We start from the raw sequence: 10,570 nt of genomic DNA on the forward strand, positions 1-10,570 counted from the left end.
AGAAGACTGACTCTTTACTGCTGTCTATGTTTGAACCATTCCTGTGACATTAGTTATAGATTCCAATGCTTCACTTCAGGGTTACTGTATCCTTTGGACCTTCTTATTGGCAACGAAACACAGAAATTGCATCGGAATTAAATAGAAAAGGCACAATGCCGTCTTAAGTACAAGCAGACTGACTCTTCTTAGTGTCTATGTTTTGAACCATTCCTGTGACGCTAGTTACAGATTCCGATGCTTCACTTCAGGTTTACTGTGTCCCTTGGACCTTCTTATTGACGATGAAACACAGAAATTGCATCGGAATTAAATACAAAAGGCAAAATGGCGACTTAAGTACAAGAAGGCTGACTCTTCTTACTGACTGTTTTGAACCATTCCTGTGACACTAGATATAGATTCCGATGCTTCACTTCAGGTTTACTGTATCCCTCTGACGTTCTTTTTAACGATGAAACGCAGATATTGCATCGGAATTAAATACAAAAGGCACAATGCCGACTTAAGTACAAGAAGACTGACTCTTCTTACTGACTATGTTTTGAACCATTCCTGTGACGCTAGTTACAGATTCCGATGCTTCACTTCAGGTTCACTGTATCCCTTGGACCTTCTTATTGACGATGAAACACAGAAATTACATCGCAATTAAATACAAAAGACACAATGCTGACTTAAGGACAAGCAGCCTGAATCTTCTTACTGCCTATGTTTTGAACCATTCCTGTGACACTAGTTATAGATTCCGATGCTTCACTTCAGGCTTACTGTATCCCTCTGACCTTCTTATTGACGACGAAACACAGAAATTGCATCGGAATTAAATACAAAAGGCACAATGCCTACTTAAGAAGACTTACTCTTCTTACTGACTATGTTTTGAACCATTCCTGTGACACTAGTTTTGGATTCCGATGCTTCACTGCAAGTTTACTGTATCCCTTGGACCTTCTAATTGACGATGAAACACAGAAATTGCATCGGAATTAAATACAAAAGGCACAATGTCGACTTAAGTACAAGAAGACTGACTCTTCTTACTGACTATGATTTGAACCATTCCTGTGACACTAGTTGTAGATTCCGATGCTTCACTTCGAGTTTATTGTATCCCTCTGACCTTCTTATTAACGATGAAACACAAATATTGCATCGGAATTAAATACAAAAGGCACAATGCCGACTTAAGTACAAGCAGACTGACTCTTCTTACTGACTATGTTTGATCCATTCCTGTGACACTAGTTATAGATTCCTATGCTTCACTTCTGGTTTACTGTATCCCTTGGACCTTCGTATTGACGACGAAACACAAAAATTGCATCGGAATTAAATACAAAAGGCACAATGCTGACTCAAGTACAAGAAGACTGACTCTTCCTACTGACTATGTTTGAACGAATCCTGTGACATTAGTTATTGTTTCCGATGCTTCACTTCAGGTTTACTGTATCCTTTCGACCTTCCCATTGGCGACGAAACACAGAAATTGCATCGGAACAAAATAAAAAAGGCACAATGCCGACTTAAGTACAAGAAGACTGACTCTTCCTACTGTCTATGTTTGATCGAATACTGTGACATTAGTTGTAGATTCCGATGCTTCACTTCAGGTTTACTGTATCCTTTGGACCTTCCTATTGGCGACGAAACACAGAAATTGCATCGGAATTAAATAGAAGAGGCACAATGCCGACTTAAGTAGAAGAAGACTGACTCTTCCAACTGTCTATGTTTTGAACCATTCCTGTGACACTAGTTATAGATTCCGATGCTTCACTATAGGTTCACTCTATCCCTTGGACCTTCTTATTGACGATGAAACACAGAAATTGCAACGGAGTTAAATACAAAAGGCACAATGCCGACTTAAGTACAAGAAGACTGACTGTTCTTACTGACTGTTTTGAACCATTCCTGTGACACTAGTTATAGATTACGATGCTTCACTTCAGGTTTACTGTATCCCTCTGACCTTCTTATTAACGATGAAACACTGAAATAGCATCGGTATGAAATACAAAAGGCACAGTGCCGACCTAAGTACGAGAAGACTGACTCCACTTACTGACTATACCTTGAATCATTCCTGTGACACTAGTTATAGATTCCGATGCTACACTTCAGGTTTACTGTATCCCTTGGACCTTATTATTGACGATGAAACACAGAAATTGCATCGGAATTAAATACAAAAGGCACAATGCCGACTAAAGGACAAAAAGATTGGATCTTCTTACTGATTATGTTTTGAACCATTCCTGTGACACTAGTTATAGATTACGATGCTTCACTTCAGGTTTACTGTATCCCTCTGACCTTCTCGTTGACGATGAAATACAGAAATTGCATCTTAATTAAATACAAAAAGCACAATGCCGACTTAAGTGCAAGAAGACTGACTCTTCTTAGTGTCTACGTTTTGAACCATTCCTGTGACACTAGTTATAGATTCCGATGCTTCACAGAAGGTTTACTGTATCCCTTGGACCTTCTTATTGACGATGAAACACCGAAATTGCATCGGAATTATATAGAAAAGGCACAATGCCGACTTAGGTACAAGAAGACTGTCTCTTCTTACTGTCTATGTTTTGAACCATTCCTGTGACACTAGTTATGGATTCCGATGCTTCACTTCAGGTTTACTGTATCCCTTGGACTTTCTTATTTACGATGAAACACAGAAATTGGATCGGAATTAAATACAAAAGGCACAATGCCGACTTAAGTACAAGAACACTGTCTCTTCTTACTGACCATAAATTGATCCATTCCTGTGACACTGGTTATAGATTCGGATGCTTCACTTACGGTTCACTGTATACCTTGGACCTTCTTATTGACGGCGAAACACAGAAATTGCATCGGAATTAAATACAAAAGGCACAATGCCGACTTAAGTACAAGAAGACTGACTCTTCTTACTGACTATGATTTGAACAATTCCTGTGACACTAGTTGTAGATCCCGATGCTTCACGCAGGTTTACTGTATCCCTCTGACGTTCTTATTAACGATGAAACACAGATATTGCATCGGAATTAAATACAAAAGGCACAATGCTGACTTAAGTACAAGAAGACTGACTCTTCTTACTGACTATGATTTGAACCATTCCTGTGACACTAGTTATAGATTACGATGCTTCACTTCCGGTTTACTGTAACCCTTGGACCTTCGTATTGACGATGAAACAGAAATTGCATCGGAATTAAATAGAAAAGGCACAATGCCGTCTTAAGTACAAGCAGACTGACTCTTCTTAGTGTCTATGTTTTGAACCATTCCTGTGACGCTAGTTAAAGATTCCGATGCTTCACTTCAGGTTTACTGTATCCGTTGGACCATCTTATTGACGATGAAACACAGAAATTGCATCGGAATTAAATACAAAAGGCCCAATGCCTACGTAAGAAGACTTACTCTTCTTACTGACTATGATTTGAACCATTCCTGTGACACTAGTTTTGGATTCCGATGCTTCACTTCAGGTTTACTGTATCCCTTGGACCTTCTAATTGACGATGAAACACAGAAATTGCATCGGAATTAAATACAAAAGGCACAATGTCGACTTAAGTACAAGAAGACTGACTCTTCTTACTGACTATGTTTTGAACCACTCCTGTGACACTAGTTATAGATTCCGATGCTTCACTTCCGGTATACTGTACCCTTGGACCTTCGTATTGACGATGAAACACAGAAATTGCATCGGAATTAAATAGAAAAGGCACAATGCCGTCTTAAGTACAAGCAGACTAACTCTTCTTAGTGTCTATGTTTTGAACCGTTCCTGTGACACTAGTTATAGAGTCCGATGCTTCACTCCAGGTTTACTGTATCCCTTGGACCTTCTTATTGACGATGAAACACAGAAATTACATCGCAATTAAATACAAAAGGAACAATGCCTACTTAAGTACAAGATGAATGGCTCTTCTTACTGAGTATGTTTTGAACCATTCCTGTGACACTAGTTGTAGATTCCGATGCTTCACTTCAGGTTTACTGCATCCCTTGGACCTTCGTAATGACGATGAAACACAGATAGTGCATCGGAATTTAATACAAAAGGTACAATGCCAACTTAAGTAGAAGAAGACTGACTCTTCTTACTGGATATGTTTTGAACTATTCCTGTGACACTAGTTATAGATTCCGATGCTTCACTTCAAGTTTACTGTATCCGTTGGACCTTCTGATTGACGATGAAACACATAAATTGCATCGGAATTGAATACAAAAGGCACAATGCCTACTTAAGTACAAGATGACAGGCTCTTCTTACTGAGTAAGTTTTGAACCATTCCTGTGACACTAGTTGTACATTCCGAGACTTCACTTCTGGTTTACTGTATCCCTAGGACTATCTTATTGACGATGAAACACAGAAATTGCATCGGAACTAAATACAAAAGGCACAATGCCGACTAAAGTGTAAGAAGACTGACTCTTTACTGCAGTCTATGTTTGAACCAGTCCTGTGACATTAGTTATAGATTCCGATGTTTCACTTCAGGGTTACTGTATCCTTTGGACCTTCTTATTGGCGAAGAAACAGAGAAATTGCATCGGAATTAAATAGAAAATGCACAATGCCGACTTAAGTACAAGGAGACTGACTCTTATTACTGACTATGATTTGAACAATTCCTGTGACACTAGTTGTAGATTCCGATGCTTCACTTCTGGTTTACTGTATCCCTTGGACCGTCGTATTGATGATGAAACACTGAAATTTCATCGGAATTGATTACAAAAGGCACAATGCCGACTTACGTACAAGAAGACTGTCTCTTCTTACTGACTATGTTTTGAACCATTCCTGTGACACTAGTTATGGATTCCGATGCTTCACTTCAGGTTTACTGTATCCCATGGACCTTCTTATTGACGATGAAACACAGAAATTGCATCGGAATTAGATACAAAAGGCACAATGCCGACTCAAGTACAACAAGACTGACTCCTCTTACTGACTATATCTTGATCCATTCCTGTGACACTAGTTATAGATTCCGATGCTTCACTTCAGGTTTACTGTATCCCTTGGACCTTCTTATTGACGATGAAACACAGAAATTGCATCGGAATTAAATACAAAAGAAACAATGCCGAATTAAGTACAAGAAGGCTGATTCTTCTTACTGTCTATGTTTTGAACCGTTCCTGTGACACTAGTTATAGAGTCCGATGCTTCACTCCAGGTTTACTGTATCCCTTGGACCTTCTTATTGACGATGAAACACAGAAATTACATCGCAATTAAATACAAAAGGCATAATGCTGACTTAAGGACAAGAAGACTGAATCTTCTTACTGCCTATGTTTCGAACCATTCCTGTGACACTAGTTATAGATTCCGATGCTTCACTTCAGGCTTACTGTATCCCTCTGACCTTCTTATTGACGATGAAACACAGAAATTGCACGGAATTAAATACAAAAGGCACAATGCCTACTTAAGAAGACTTACTCTTCTTACTGACTATGTTTTGAACTATTCCTGTGACACTAGTTTTGGATTCCGATGCTTCACTTCAGGTTTACTGTATCCCTTGGACCTTCTAATTATCGATGAAACACAGAAATTGCATCGGAATTAAATACAAAAGGCACAATGTCGACTTAAGTACAAGATGACTGACTCTTCTTACTGACTCTATCTTGATCCATTCCTGTGACACTAGTTATAGATTCCGATGCTTCACTTTGGGTTTACTGTATCCCTTGGACCTTCTTATTGACGATGAAACACAGAAATTACATCGGAATTAAATACAAAAGGCACAATGCCGACTTAAGTAAAGGAAGACTGAAGCTTCTTACTGACTATGATTTGAACCATTCCTGTGACACTAGTTGTAGATTCCGATGCTTCACTTCAGGTTTATTGTATCCCTCTGACCTTCTTATTAACGATGAAACACAGATATTGTATCGGTATTAAATACAAAAGGCACAATGCCGACTTAAGTACAAGCAGACTAACTCTTCTTACTGACTATGTTTTGATCCATTCCTGTTACACTAGTTATAGATTCCGATGCTTCACTTCTGGTTTACTGTATCCCTTGGACCTTCGTGTTGACGACGAAACACAAAAATTGCATCGGAATTAAATACAAAAAGCACAATGCTGACTCAAGTACAAGAAGACTGACTCTTCCTACTGACTATGTTTGAACGAATCCTGTGACATTAGTTATTGTGTCCGATGCTTCACTTCAGGTTTACTGTATCCTTTCGACCTTCCTATTGGCGACGAAACACAGAAATTGCATCGGAACAAAATACAAAAGGCACAATGCCGACTTAAGTACAAGAAGACTGACTCTTCCTGCTGTCTATGTTTGAACGAATCCTGTGACATTAGTTATAGATTCCGATGCTTCACTTCACGTTTACTGTATCCTTTGGACCTTCCTATTGGCGACGAAACACAGAAATATCATCGGAATTAAATAGAAAAGGCACAATGCCGACTTAAGTACAAGAAGACTGACTCTTACTACTGTCTATGATTTGAACGATTCCTGTGACACTAGTTATAGATTCCGATGCTTCACCTCAGGTTCACTGTATCCCTCTGACCTTCTTATTGACGATGAAACACAGAAATTGCATCGGAATTAAATACAAAAGGAACAATGTCGACTTAAGTACAAGATGACTGACTCTTCTTACTGACTCTATCTTGATCCATTCCTGTGACACTAGTTATAGATTCCGATGCTTCACTTTGGGTTTACTGTATCCCTTGGACCTTCTTATTGACGATGAAACATAGAAATTGCATCGGAATTAAATACAAAAGGCACAATGTCGACTTAAGTACAAGATGACTGACTCTTCTTACTGACTCTATCTTGATCCATTCCTATGACACTAGTTATAGATTCCGATGCTTCACTTCGGGTTTACTGTATCCCTTGGACCTCCTTATTGACTATGAAACACAGAAATTGCATCGGAATTAAATACAAAAGGCACAATGCCGACTTAAGTACAAGAAGACTGACTCTTCTTACTGACTATGATTTGAACCATTCCTGTGACACTAGTTGTAGATTCCGATGCTTCACTTCAGGTTTATTGTATCCCTCTGACCTTCTTATTAACGATGAGACACAGATATTGCATCGGAATTAAATACAAAAGGCACAATGCCGAATTAAGTACAAGAAGACTGACTCTTCTTACTGACTATGTTTTGATCCATTCCTGTGACACTAGTTATAGATTCCGATGCTTCACTTCGGGTTTACTGTATCCCTTGGACCTTCGTAATGACGACGAAACACAAAAATTGCATCGGAATTAAATACAAAAGGCACAATGCTGACTCAAGTACAAGAAGACTGACTCTTCCTACTGACTATGTTTGAACGAATCCTGTGACATTAGTTATTGTGTCCGGTGCTTCACTTCAGGTTTACTGTATCCTTTCGACCTTCCTATTGGCGACGAAACACAGAAATTGCATCGGTACAAAATACAAAAGGCACAATGCCGACTTAAGTACAAGAAGACTGACTCTTCCTGCTGTCTATGTTTGAACGAATCCTGTGACATTAGTTATAGATTACGATGCTTCACTTCAGGTGTACTGTATCCTTTGGACCTTCCTATTGGCGACGAAACATAGAAATTGCATCGGAATTAAATAGAAAAGGCACAATGCCGACTTAAGTACAAGAAGACTGACTCTTCCTACTGTCTATGATTTGAACCATTCCTGTGACACTAGTTATAGATTCCGACGCTTCACATCAGGTTCACTGTATCCCTCTGAAATTCTTATTGACGATGAAACACAGAAATTGCATCGGAATTAAATAGAAAAGGCACAATGCCGTCTTAAGTACAAGCAGACTGACTCTTCTTAATGTCTATGTTTTGAACCATTCCTGTGACAATAGTTAAAGATTCCGATGCTTGACTTCAGGTTTACTGTATCACTTGGACCTTGTTATTGACGATGAAACACAGAAATTGCATCGAAAATAAATACAAAAGGCACAATGCCGACTTAAGTACAACAAGACTGACTTTCTCACTGGATATGTTTTGAACCATTCCTGTCACACTAGTTATAGATTCCGATGCTTCACTTCAGGTTTAGTGTATCCCTCTGACCTTCTTATTGACGATGAAACACAGAAATTGCATCAGAAATAAATACAAAATGCACAATACCGGCTTAAGTACATGTAGACTGAATCTTCCTACTGTCAATGTTTTGAACCATTCCTGTGACACTAGTTACAGATTCCGATGCTTCATTTCAGGATTACTGCATCCCTTGGACCTTCGTAATGACGATGAAACACAGATAGTGCATCGGAATTTAATACAAAATGAACAATGTCGACTTAAGTACAAGATGACTGACTCTTCTTACTGACTCTATCTTGATCCATTCCTGTGACACTAGTTATAGATTCCGATGCTTCACTTTGGGTTTACTGTATCCCTTGGACCTTCTTATTGACGATGAAACACAGAAATTGCATCGGAAATAAATAAAAAAGGCACAATGCCGACTTAAGTATCAGAAGACAGACTCTTCTTACTGTCTATGTTTTGAACCATTCCTGTGACCTTCTTATTAACGATGAAACACACAAATTGCATCGGAATTAAATACAAAATGCACATAGCAGACATAAGTACATGTAGACTGACTTTTCCTAATGTCTATGATTTGAACCATTCCTGTGACACTAGTTATAGATTGCGATGGTCCATTTCAGGCTTACTGTATCCCTTGGACCTTCTTATTGACGATGAATCAAGGAAATTGCATCGGAATTAAATACAAAAGGCACATAGCAGACACAAGTACATGTAGACTGCCTTTTCCTAATGTCTATGATTTGAACCATTCCTGTGACACTAGTTATAGATTCCGATGGTTCATGTCAGGTTTACTGGTTCCCTTGGACCTTCTTGTTGACGATGAAACACAGAAATTGCATCGGAATTAAATGCAAAAGGCACAATGCCGACTTAAGTACAAGAAGACTGACTCTTCTTCTGTCTATGTTATGAACCATTCCTGTGTCACTACTTATAGATTTCGTTGCTTCACTTCACGTTTACTGTATACCCCCGACCTTCTTATTGTCGATAAAACACAGAAATTACATCGGAATTAAATACAAAAGGCACAATGCCGACTTAAGTACAAGAAGACTGACTCTTCTTACTGTCTATGTTTTGAACCATTCCTGTGTCACTAGTTATAGATTCCGATGCTTCACTTCAGATTTACTGTATCCCTCTGTCGTTCTTATTGACGATGAAACACAGAAATTGCGTCGGAATTAAATACAAAAGGCACAATGCCGAATTAAGTACAAGAAGACTGACTCTTCCTACTGTCTATGTTTTGAACCATTCCTGTGACACTAGATATAGATTCCGATGCTTCACTCTAGGTTTACTGTATCCCTTGGACCTTCTTATTGACGATGAAACACAGAAATTGCATCGAAATTAAATAAAAAATGCACAATGCCGACTTAAGGACAAGAAGACTGACTCTTCTTACTGTCTATGCTTTGAACCATTCCTGTGACACTAGTTACAGATTCAGATGCTTCACTCCAGGTTTACTGTATCCCTTGGACCTTCTTATTTACGATGAAACACAGAAATTGCATCGGAATTAAATTCAAAAGGCACAATGCCGACTTAAGTACAAAAAGACTGAGTCTTCCTATTCTCTATATTTTGAACCATTCCTGTGACACTAGTTTGTTATTCCGATGCTTCACTTGACGTTTACTGTATCCCTCGGACCTTCTTATGGACGGTGAAACACAGAAATTGCATCGGAACAAATACAAAAGGCACAATCCCGACTTAAGTACAAGAATACTGGATGTCCCAACTCTCTATGTTTTGTACCAATCCTGTGACACTAGATATAGTTTCCGATGCTTCACTTCAGGTTTACTGTATCCCTCTGACCATCTTATTGACGATGAAAAACAGAAATTGCATCGGAATGAAATAGAGAAGGTACAATACCGACTTAAGTACAAGAAGACTGACTCATCCTACTGTCTATGTTTTGAACCATTCCTGTGACACTAGTTATAGATTCCGATGCTTCACTTCAGGTTTACTGTATCCCTTGGACCTTCTTATTAACGATGAAACACACAAATTGCATCGGAATTAAATACAAAAGGCACAATGCTGACTTAAGTACAAGAAGACTGACTCTTCATACTGACTATGTTTTGAACCAATCCTGTGACACTAGTTATGGATTCCGATGCTTCACTTCAGGTTTACTGTATCCCTCTGACCTTGTTATTGACCATGAATCACAGAAATTGCATCGGAATTAAATACAATAGGCACAACGCAGACTTAAGTACATGTAGACTGACTTTTCCTAATGTCTATGATTTGAACCATTCCTGTGACACTAGTTATAGATTCCGATGGTTCATTTCAGGTATGCTGTATCCCTTGGACCTCCTTATTGACGATGAAACACAGAAATTGCATCGGAATTAAATACAAATGCACAATGACGACTTTA

This window comes from Schistocerca serialis, chromosome 8 (assembly GCF_023864345.2).
Source record: "Schistocerca serialis cubense isolate TAMUIC-IGC-003099 chromosome 8, iqSchSeri2.2, whole genome shotgun sequence".
Classification (NCBI taxonomy): Eukaryota; Metazoa; Arthropoda; class Insecta; order Orthoptera; family Acrididae; genus Schistocerca; species Schistocerca serialis.